Here is a 10,630-nt window from a genome sequence, read left to right as displayed (position 1 = left end):
TTTCTCATATCAAGTAATGCTCTAGCATAACGCTCAGCTGCACAGAAATACGTTATAACTTTATTACAGCATTAAAGCTGCTAACTTACTTTGGATAGAACCCTTTCTATAACCTGTCCCCATGAAATTATTTCACTACTACCTTGCTCAGAGCATTCATCTCTCTATTGTCCATAATTATTTCAATGTGCTCCTTTTTGCCCTTTTATTTCCATTAAGACAACTATAATTATGAGGCTGTTTCTTGTCTTAGACATCCTTGCATCACTAAGAGCAGTAAACCTCCATGAGGCTATGCTGTTAATCTTACCCATAATGACAGAACTTGTAATATTCTGGAATCAAATCCATTTTACAGCTTGTTTTACAGCTTCAGGGTTAGTTGTAAGAGTGACAGCTCCTGTGAGATGAGATTAGTTCATCTTTTACAAAACATGTAAAGCATTTGTTCTGATAAGGTTTTCTGGTGCTTTTAATGTCGTCCACTACTTGACTTTTATTATTTTGTTTAATAACTAAAGTATTCCACACAATGGTGTAAAAAATGTTACTTTTCATGCTGATGCCAGAAAAAATGCACCCCTGCACTCTCTCCTTTTTCTTGTCTTTTTTATTATTATTACTATTATTATTATTATTATTATTCTTTAACTACTCAGAGACTTAAAGAGTCATTATGAAGGTTTCAGTTTTAATTCTTCTTAAATCTGGTCTGCAAGAAGAGATGCCTCTTATAGATTTCCTGACAGCTTAATGACCTAGACTTCTAGAAATGTTTTTTCGTTATTAGCTATGCTGTAAAGGAAACCAACATCAGCACTGCTTCTAAGGGAGAAACTAAAAAACCCTCCACCTAAATGGGGATCGGACATAAGGAATTTTGTAATTCTGAATTTAATATGCTTGTTTTCGGTGGCAGGCAGCTTTAGACACCAATTACATATAAATTAAGTACACTGGAATTGCTTCTGTGACTTACATTTATGGGGTGTGATACGAATAAAAGACCAGCCTGGATTTTGAGCAGACGCATTCTAGGCAGCAGATCTGAATCTGTTTGAACTTTAGGGGAATTAGATGTGGGTTGACATTTGTGGCTTTGGTTCACCTCCACAAGGTTTCACAAAACCAGAATATCAAAACCAATTTCCTCAGAACCTGGAGATGCTCTATTCTCAGTTCTACCTCTGAACTTCATGGAGGCAGTAAGTGACTAAGGCTCAACAAGTGGCTTATTGAAGTTCATTGAAAGACTTGAAAATTAGAAAACCCCATCCCAAAAGTAAAGAAAAAATGTTTCCAATTACACAAGCAAGCCAGTCTGTGGTTTATACAGGGCAGAGTGCATGCAAGCCTTACAAGCAGGTGTGAGAAAGCTCATTTTAGATATCTTGTACTTTCTTTTTAATCAAATCCTTCTCCGAGATTTTTTGTGTATCATAATCTGAATTAACAAGAGGCTGACATAATCATCTTCACTGGAACTTTGCATAGCTGTTGTATTTGAAATTGTCAGTGTTAATGCACTGATGTAAGCAATCATTTTGACTCTGTTTCCTAGGACAATTCCCTCAATCAACATGGTAATATCATTGGACTGGCTATTATTCATCCCAAGAAAATCCTATTGATTTCACTGAGGTGGTATTAGGCTTTGAACATTTACAGATGCTGGATTATGCTCCTGGTGGCTTCTTATAGATCTCACATCCTCCTCTGGTTTCCACCCTCCAAGGAGCTTTCCTCAGTAGACCCATGTCCTCTATAAATGTTTCACCCAGAAGTCTTCACCCTACTTATTAGAGCCCTGGGGTCCTTTGGGATGTGAGTCAGGCCAAAAGGCAATCAAAGGTTGTTCTAACATCTATTACTTGAAATCGTGCTTTGTTATGTTGAAGAGTCAATTAGCTGTCAGATATGCAATTAAATCAACCTGTACAGTATCTCATTAAATCAGATATGAAGCAAAGAATGATTTTTTTAATTTTTTTTTTTTTTTTTAGACAAAGATTTTCCTGGTATCAAAAACACCTGAGCAGCTTCCATGCCTGAAATTTATCCTGGAGCTATTTGGGATAAGATTGCCAAAATGTTCCATGTCCTTTGACTCATTTACTTTGATGAGAGCTGAGTGGCAGAATCTTTATGTACTGCTTAGAAATTTGGGATCATGGGAAACACGTCTGTAATCAAATGAAAGCACAGTATTGCGTGTATTTTAATTGCTCTTGCTCTATTATTACTAATTCATCAAGACAATGCTAAACCACAGGAAGACTGGTGAAAAGGCTTTTTACGGCTGCAGCAAAAGGAGTTCATAGGAACAGTCAAAGCTGTTCAACTGTCAGCACATTGGACCAGTGGCTGCCAAGACAGAAACTGACACAGGAATGAAACGGTGATGAAATTCAGAATTTTCAGAGGACCCAAATCAGAGGGTCCTCAAGATCTCACTTTAACAATTGTTAAAGTCTCACCAATGGATATACCGTGCTTCCTGGATACGGTTTATTTGAAAGAGTTTGTGTTTCCAGTGATTTCAGGCTCTAACACATGTAAGACCTAGTCAAGAAGCAGGTATAAAGAAACTGGGAACATCATCAGAGGAATGTGAAAGGAGTGACATAACTCTAAATTATAATGTAAAAATAAGAAGAAAAATAGTACTGGAAAGATAGATCTTCACTATTCTTTCCTCTTTAATTATTTAAAAAAGGGGGCAGGGAAGAAACCTCGAATTCTCTCTTGCCTGCCTATTACTTCTAGCAATTTCTGGTTACAGGCTTAATAGCCCCAGTGGACTGATAAGGACTGAAAACAAATAACACAGCTACAGTGAGTAATTAAAAATGGCTAGCTAGGATTCGTTGTCCACTTGTTTGTTGTGGATGACTATTTTTAAACTTTATCACTACTTTTGTTGTAAAAACACATATTCTAGAATATGTCAGCCAGGCTGACTGAAAAGGTCAGACTAGTCAGAGGTCTTCATGTGCTTGTACATTTTTCAAGACTTGTTTCAACCCATACTTATTTCACTACTGAGTTATCTGCATTTGGCTACTAATGAAAATCTGCTATAAAAGGCAACTTCTCAGGAAACATAAACCAAAGACCTGGATCTCTGAGTGAGCTACCACTCAAAGAGTACATCAGTATGTGGTATGAGCAACACATCCCTCCCGTGGGGGGAACCAGCCTCCCCAAGCCCCCATCTCCCTCCCACGTTGCTTCAGGAGGAAAGCAAAAACGCCCTGACCCTTACCCTCAGAAGGTTGTAAGGTTGTCACCTAACCCTCAAGGATTAATTCAGACTAATTTAGCTCCTGCTGCGCTCAGAGGGGCTTATGGTTGTTCCTAATGTGCTGTCTTAATGCCATGAAAACGCATTTACCTCACCTGTACCCTGCAGCTCTTCGGCAGTTCCAGGGAAGTTGCTGCAGCAGAATGCAAGTCCCAGTTGCTGTGCTGGATTGCTAGCTTCCCACAAAAGGATATCCAACAGTCAGTCTCATCCAACGGAAGCCACTTTTGGAGGCTTTTTGCTTTTCTTACAAGGATCCTCAGTCTGACAGTGACATTAACAGAGCTGTAAATACATGATAAAATAATCTGACATTTTTGTGGGTAACTCACGTCTCACTAGTATTCAAGTTATTGAACACATGGTTATTCAAGTGCCATGTAAAACAGTGCTTAGGCAGATCACTCAGACCATCACTCTTTTCCCATCTGGGGCTTTAGCCACCCTACCTAGCAAAATGTCTTGTGACAGGCACCTCAGCCAGTAAAATTTAACAGTTCATGGTAAACCTGTGGAGAACTGCATGCAGGACAAACACAGCAATTTAGTGAGCTGTTAACAGAAAGGGCTAAGTCACTTGCAGGAGGTTACCAACACCAGAGCTTTCCACTTAAAGCCAACAGCTTTCCAGCTTGCCGAGTGCATGCAGTCACAGGAGTTTCCTGGGATCACTGTTTTGATGACTAAGACAGGAGGTTTGTAGATCTTGGAGTGGACACAGCAAAATAAGAAAAATGGGTGATATTGTTTCAAACCATAAGTGCACTGGTTTGCTAGGTACTGTGCCAATAATCTCTTGCATCTGAAGTGGTACGTTTCCAGACAGAGGCATAGACTGTGAAACTGCTCAAGGGTAAGGTATTAGCTAAGGGATTGGGCAAACACAGTGATATACAAGTGCTCCCAAATCCCAGGTGCAACTTGGATTGATTTTTTATTTTAAATAATAAACATAATTAACTTTTAAAATTGGAGGGCTCTGGTAGACACTGGAATTGGAATTTCATGAAAGATTATTACAGAAATTACAGAATAATGGAACTCTTCCTACATTTCTTCTTTTGCTTGTGAACAAAGGAAGCTGCTTTTGACCTTCCAGCCCAAAAGTGCAGCTGCCCATTTACACTGGGGTTAGCTGAGGCTCAGAGAAGTGTTAAATCTCTATGAAACCTCACGTCACCCCTCCCACTCCTGGGTCGTTTCTGAAATATGTTTCCCTTCTGTATAATTCTAGTCATACTAAAATCAAACAGCTCTTTAGCTCCATTAGAAAGACAAATTCAGTGAGAAACCCAGCTCAGTTTTAAGACTGGGGATTTAGATATATTTCAGACATTCAGATGAGTTTAATTCAACTTAAAATGCCTATAATTTGGGAATCATATTTCTTCCTGATTTTATCCCATGCTTATACGATGTCAAGAAAAATTTACATGACACATAGGCGCCTAATGATGTGCTCCTCAGTCTGTGGTCTCTGCTAGTATAAAATCTCTCCCAGGCTGTTACTCTTCAGTATGCACAAAAGTTTCTTCAGTACCATTGGTAAGTCACTATGTTATTTCAAACCTTGTACAACTTGTGTTTCCAAATGCAAATGACTTAGTAAACTATGCAGTTGTCTCCAGCTATCCTCAGAGTAATCTTCAGATTGAGAGGGAAATGAAAAATCAGGAAACAAACTTTCCCTCATTCACTGAAAAGCAAGCTTTTCTCTGCTAAGACTGTAACTTTTAATTAGGCAAGAAATAAATAATTGAGAGTTGGGCAGACTATAAAACTGTAATTACCTTTTCAAATCACTGCTAACAAGCAAATTAGCCACAGCACAGAATAGCAGCAGATCAATACCACCAGTAAAATTAAAAAGATTTCGCTGATTGTGTATTGTCTGTGGATGCAAACTGTAAAAGAGGTCCCTGCAGGCCTCACAACAATAACCTACAAAAGAACGAGACACAAAGGGTATCGAGCTCAAAGATACTTCAATTTCCCTAGGTGGTGAGCACTCGTCCTATCAAACCACCTATTAGTCACAAACTCATACAACCAAGAACTTTCAGGCCTCTTGAGATCTCCTGTCAACTTGAAAGAGATAATACCAATGAGAGGCACTAGTTCCTCTTAAAGCATGTTCAGTTTATTGTTTTTCAATGGCTCAAGCAATTTATGAGGGTGATGCTGCCAACACATATAAATAAGTTTGCACATCCACTCCTCAGCAAAGGTCTGGAGGCTCACTGCAAATTAGTTAGCTCAGAGAATTAAAACAGTAAGTGGGCAGACGCATCTAAAATCACAAGATTCTGCTGGAGAACAAAAAAAAAAACAAAACAAACCCATAAATCTTTTCTTCACTTACTTTAAAAGTTACTGGCTGACATTATGGCAATGGCGCATTTACAAACGTTTTGTATGGTTGTGTATTTGGTAAAAATAATTGCAACTTTGCTGCATCTGACTTTGCTACAGCACACGTTCAGTTCTTTCTGAAAATGCTGAATGATACGGCTATTTTCTAAAAAATGTCATTTTGCAGTACTGAATACTAGCAAGATTTGTGTTTGAAAAGTGAAAAATGTAATTTTGAGATACCTGAAAGTAAGATTTCCTTTTTTCTTTTACCAACTGTATACTGCACTCAAATAATGCAGAGAAATAACTTCAAACTACTTGTTCAAGCATCCAATACAGTTAATACATTCTCAAGAGCTATGTTTATGTTTGCATATGTATGCAATTTAGTTTTTATACAACCATAACAATAGCTTTATTTTAAAATAATTTAACTATACACATAACACAACATACCTTCAATATATTTTCTTATCAGCTAAGTAATAAATAAGCTTAGGAAATCTTTCAGACAGGATTTTAACTGCAATTAACAATGCACTAGTTATATGGTTTACTGTCAGAAACTGTACATACAGCATCATAAGTTCAAGGGTAAAGATGTGTTGTATAGCAAAGCTTTGCAGTCTTCCTGCTATGCGTCTGTAAATGTTGAAATGAAAGAATAAGGCTGATATCCATGATGATAAATAACATTTGTTCTAATATTCTAATTCTTAACCTATAACTAGCCTGCTTATTATTATGCCATCGATTAGAACATGTTTTAAGCGGCTGTTCTATCAGTTGCCTTTCCTTGTACAATTTACAGTAGCAGAAGTTATTATATCTTCAACACAAAGCATTCCAAAAACTCCTTTTAATTACTTTCTTGTGGCACAATAGGAAAATTTAATTCTTAAAATCTTAATGTATTTGCTACATCTTGAGTGCTTGTCTTTGCAAACAAAACAGAGCATACCTATATTTACATGTTTTCTGTGTCCTGAAACCACTGAGGAAGCACAGTATGGTATAGTAGCTGCAGGGATGAGACAGTAATTTTTAGAAGACATACCTGTAGAAAGCTGACCACCCAGACATGGCAAGGAATTACTTCTGTCAACTGATCCCCTCTTTTACTCTGGATAAGGATTGTACCTTGTACAGAACTGATGTGGACAAGAACATTTCCTGGGTGTTCCTGATGGGACTAACTCTGCTCCCCATGCTGCCAGTCAGGGTGGTGGTAGGGCAGCATCCCCACAAAGAGATATTGCAGGGTCAGCTAATGCAGCAGGAGAACTGTGAAGTCAAACTTGGGACACTGGACTGGTTGATGGGGGACACTCCCAGGTGTCCACAGACCCCATGGACTGTAGGAGAGCCCTTAAAGCCTTGCCAGACATCCCAAAGCCTGTTAAAATTAACACTGAAAGGAGAGGTGGATGAACTGAGAGAGTGCAAATGTCCTGCGGATATGAAAAATGCTGACTAGGTCTCAGCCAGAGGGGCAAATAATAATTGTGAATCAGAAGCTGGTATTGCCTCCACTGCATTATTCAAGGTATGCTTCATTTCATTTTTAATATAAATATCTGTGTTACGCTGTGTGCTTGTGGTTTCATATTCCCAAGAGAGAGACTGGGGAAGAAATACCTGTAAAGGTGACTACAGGGCTTAAATTTTAAGTCCCTAAAGCCTGGGAGCTTTAGGTATGGGTTTGAGCCATATGTTTTATTTATTTTAGGAAGGGTCCCCTAGACATATTATTGAACCAGCCTTGGTTACTGTTATTGATATCTGACATAAGGTTATACTTAATCACTAACATTTAGTACCACCACTATGAGGAATCTGAAAAATCCAGTCTGACCAGCCAATCTACCATTATGGGAAATCCTTTCCAGACTCCAACAGGCAACTGCATAAATAAAGCACACAGCAAAATATCAAACCAATGAATAAGCTGTCATATAAACAAGCCAAACAAGCTAGTAAAAACCACACTAGCATGTAAAGTAGGAAAACAGAGATCTGTGCCATCAGAAAGAGACATATGAACCAGGACAGCAAATGTACTTTCTTGCAAGGGATCAGGCTATGGAGGGGCAGGCAGAACAGCTGAGAGAGGCTCTGACTCCCTCTCTGTAGCCACAAAATAGAAGCAATAAGAAGTATCTTTTTAAAAACAGCAAAGGAACAAATATATGTTTATAGTGTAGGGCTTGGAAATGCATGGGAGAACAGACAAAAAGCCCCTTTTCTTGCATGTAAAAGTTTGGTGAAGGAAGTTTTTTGCTATTTCTGTGTTGGAGCCATGCATGACCGTTCAGAAAGAAGGGTTCCACCTTTCTGAAATTAATCTGAATGCAAATTAAAAAAGGTGGGAATCAGTTCCATTGATTTGTAAATGCTGAGCCTATGCCATCCGTGGAAATCCCTCGCCCTCGATAGCCAGCTGAATATTACTTTTTGTTTTTTCATCCCTTCAGGAGGGATAACCACACTCTTTATAAAAACAAAACAAAATTGACCACTTCTGCCAGTGCTACAACTCTGCACCAATTGTGACAACTAAACCACTTATGTTACATTGGCCTAACTTTTCTAAATCTTAAGAAGCCATGGAGTTTTACATTGCTGGAGGACAACTTATTCTTATTTTAGGTCAGAACCTGAGAGAGAGTAATCTGACATGATTAAATCACTGAAAGTCAGAATTGTGAAGTCCAGCCCACACTGTTTACAGCAGCAAAGCATTTAGCTCAGTAAGCTTAACCCAGCCCTATACGCACCCACTGTCACCACGTAGGTTCTAAATTAGCCCTTTTCCAATATCTGTATTAAATACCATTTGTTTCTTTTCCAGCTTCGATGTTGCTGAATCTGCATTCCAGATGAGAATCAAAACACATCATATCCATATTAGACTTCCTGAGAATATAAGAGAAGTAGAAATCATGCAGATCATGTACACCACAGTTACATTAAAAAAAAAATTAACAGACTAGTAACAGATGCTTTAATCACAGTGTTGTATATAGTAACCATCCCCTTTTCCCACAAGCTAAGTCTGTAATTACTACGTATTTGCATAGGGGACTCATATCTGAGACATGTGGCTGTAATGACAGGTTTCTCTCTTATTTTTCACCATTAGAGTTGCTACATTTTTATTTTTAAAGTAGAAACAAGAATCCACACAATGTCTAAAAAAACACATTGAAATATTTTCTAAGAAATTAGTGGGCAAATCTATCAATGGAAAGTTATTGTGTGCCACTGAGTGTGGTTTTGGAAATAAAACCTCCTATGAGATTTATGATATTGCTCATGTGTACTTCACTTTTCATCCAAAAGGAAGCCAGCTAACTCTTTTTAAGAACAAGTTTCACAACAGTGTTTTTCTTCTTCTCACTTGGAAACATGTTCAATTTGGGAATAAAAATGAGTTACTTCACCTGTTGTGGTGGATCAGATGTCTGAGTCACTACATCACGCTCATTTCAACTGAAATCAATTCTCTGCAACAGGAGGCAGTGGCAAGAGCTGCAAAGCATTGCAAAGATACAGAGGACAAAGACTGTGTCTTTGTAGTTCTTGCCATCAAGTTGTATACTCTTCTTCTCCATTCATCTCTAATCTAAATTCCAAAATGCCCATCTAATTGCCAAATGATAGTTAGGAGCCTAAATAAGCACCAAAACTACCTTCACAGTGTTTCATTTTCATCCTTACCTCATGTAAAATTTCTAGACTCAGTTCAAGACCAGTATGTGGAAAGACAGGGTGAAAACAGGTTGACGAAATGAGCTGTTGATGAGTCAGTTATGGAGAAGATGAAATAATGGGGAAATGGATAGAGGTTGTACAGATATGAAATTAAAAGAAAGGATTCCAAATATTAAAAAAATAATAACCTCTTGTGGTATTAAATAGTTTTGTTTTAGTATTATTTTTTCTGGGACAAATTAGGGGAGACAGTACTCTACCCTTGTCAGGATCATTTCTTGTGCTTTATGGTAAATTAAAACCACCTACCTCTACCTGACCTCTTTGACAATCCTATTTGGAATCCATAGGACATTATAATCATAGAAGTTGAGAGCATCAGAGAGATTGCTAAATATCATTTAAACTGGTTAGCGAATGGTCCCTGCAATATGGACCTTAGCCATCATAAACAGCAAGGAGTTTGGTATCACCTGTTCACACAACTTGGCTGCTTGTCAGTGCATGAATATACTTGAAGATTCATAAACAAGGTCTGGTAAGGTTTCCTACACGTGTTGTGGAATGTGTGTATTGCAGCTGTCAGCATTTCCCAGCCCAATCTTGAATTCAACTAAATGTCACCAATTTTTCTGCTTTTGGACTAAGTTGATCATGGGCAGTACTTCTGCCCTTTGGTTTTTGGGGCTCCTCTACACCTGACTCTTCATTTATTGCTTCACTTTTTTCCTTTGGTTGTCCTATTTGGCAGGAACTTTCTCATCTCTTTTCTCAGCTTTCTGTGGAGAGCCTAATAAAAGCTACTCTTGAATCTCCTTTTCTCTTTATTTTACACCTTAGCACTGGCTGATCTTATCCTTCCACCAAAAAAAATTTAAATGCGGGTAATGTCTCCAGGCTGTTGGCACACACAGTTACCTTCCCGCTTCAGAGCTGCCAGCCAAACTGGAATTCAACTTCACTGTTCTGACAAATCATCATCTCAGTATGGCTAAAACAAAGAACTTTCTTTCTATTTTTAATCTCACCTCTTAAATTTGAGCAGGAAATTTTTTACTAGATATATTTTCTTTACATTCAAGTCTTGTCCCTGCTTTCTACAACACATGGTTAGAATGCAGACTTACTTACCTATCTGCCTGTCCAATGACATTTGGATATTTCCCATAGCCTTGGACAAAGGAAATGCCAGCTTAATGAACAGATATTTGCCCCAGATAGCCTACTAAGATAATTTTCATTGCTTTGCCAATGGCT

Source organism: Pezoporus flaviventris, unplaced genomic scaffold (assembly GCF_033815535.1).
Source record: "Pezoporus flaviventris isolate CSIRO_AGI_PZ_B2104156 unplaced genomic scaffold, CSIRO_AGI_Pfla_v1 ptg000002l, whole genome shotgun sequence".
NCBI lineage: Eukaryota > Metazoa > Chordata > Aves > Psittaciformes > Psittacidae > Pezoporus > Pezoporus flaviventris.
Note: the sequence above shows the minus strand (reverse complement) of the source record.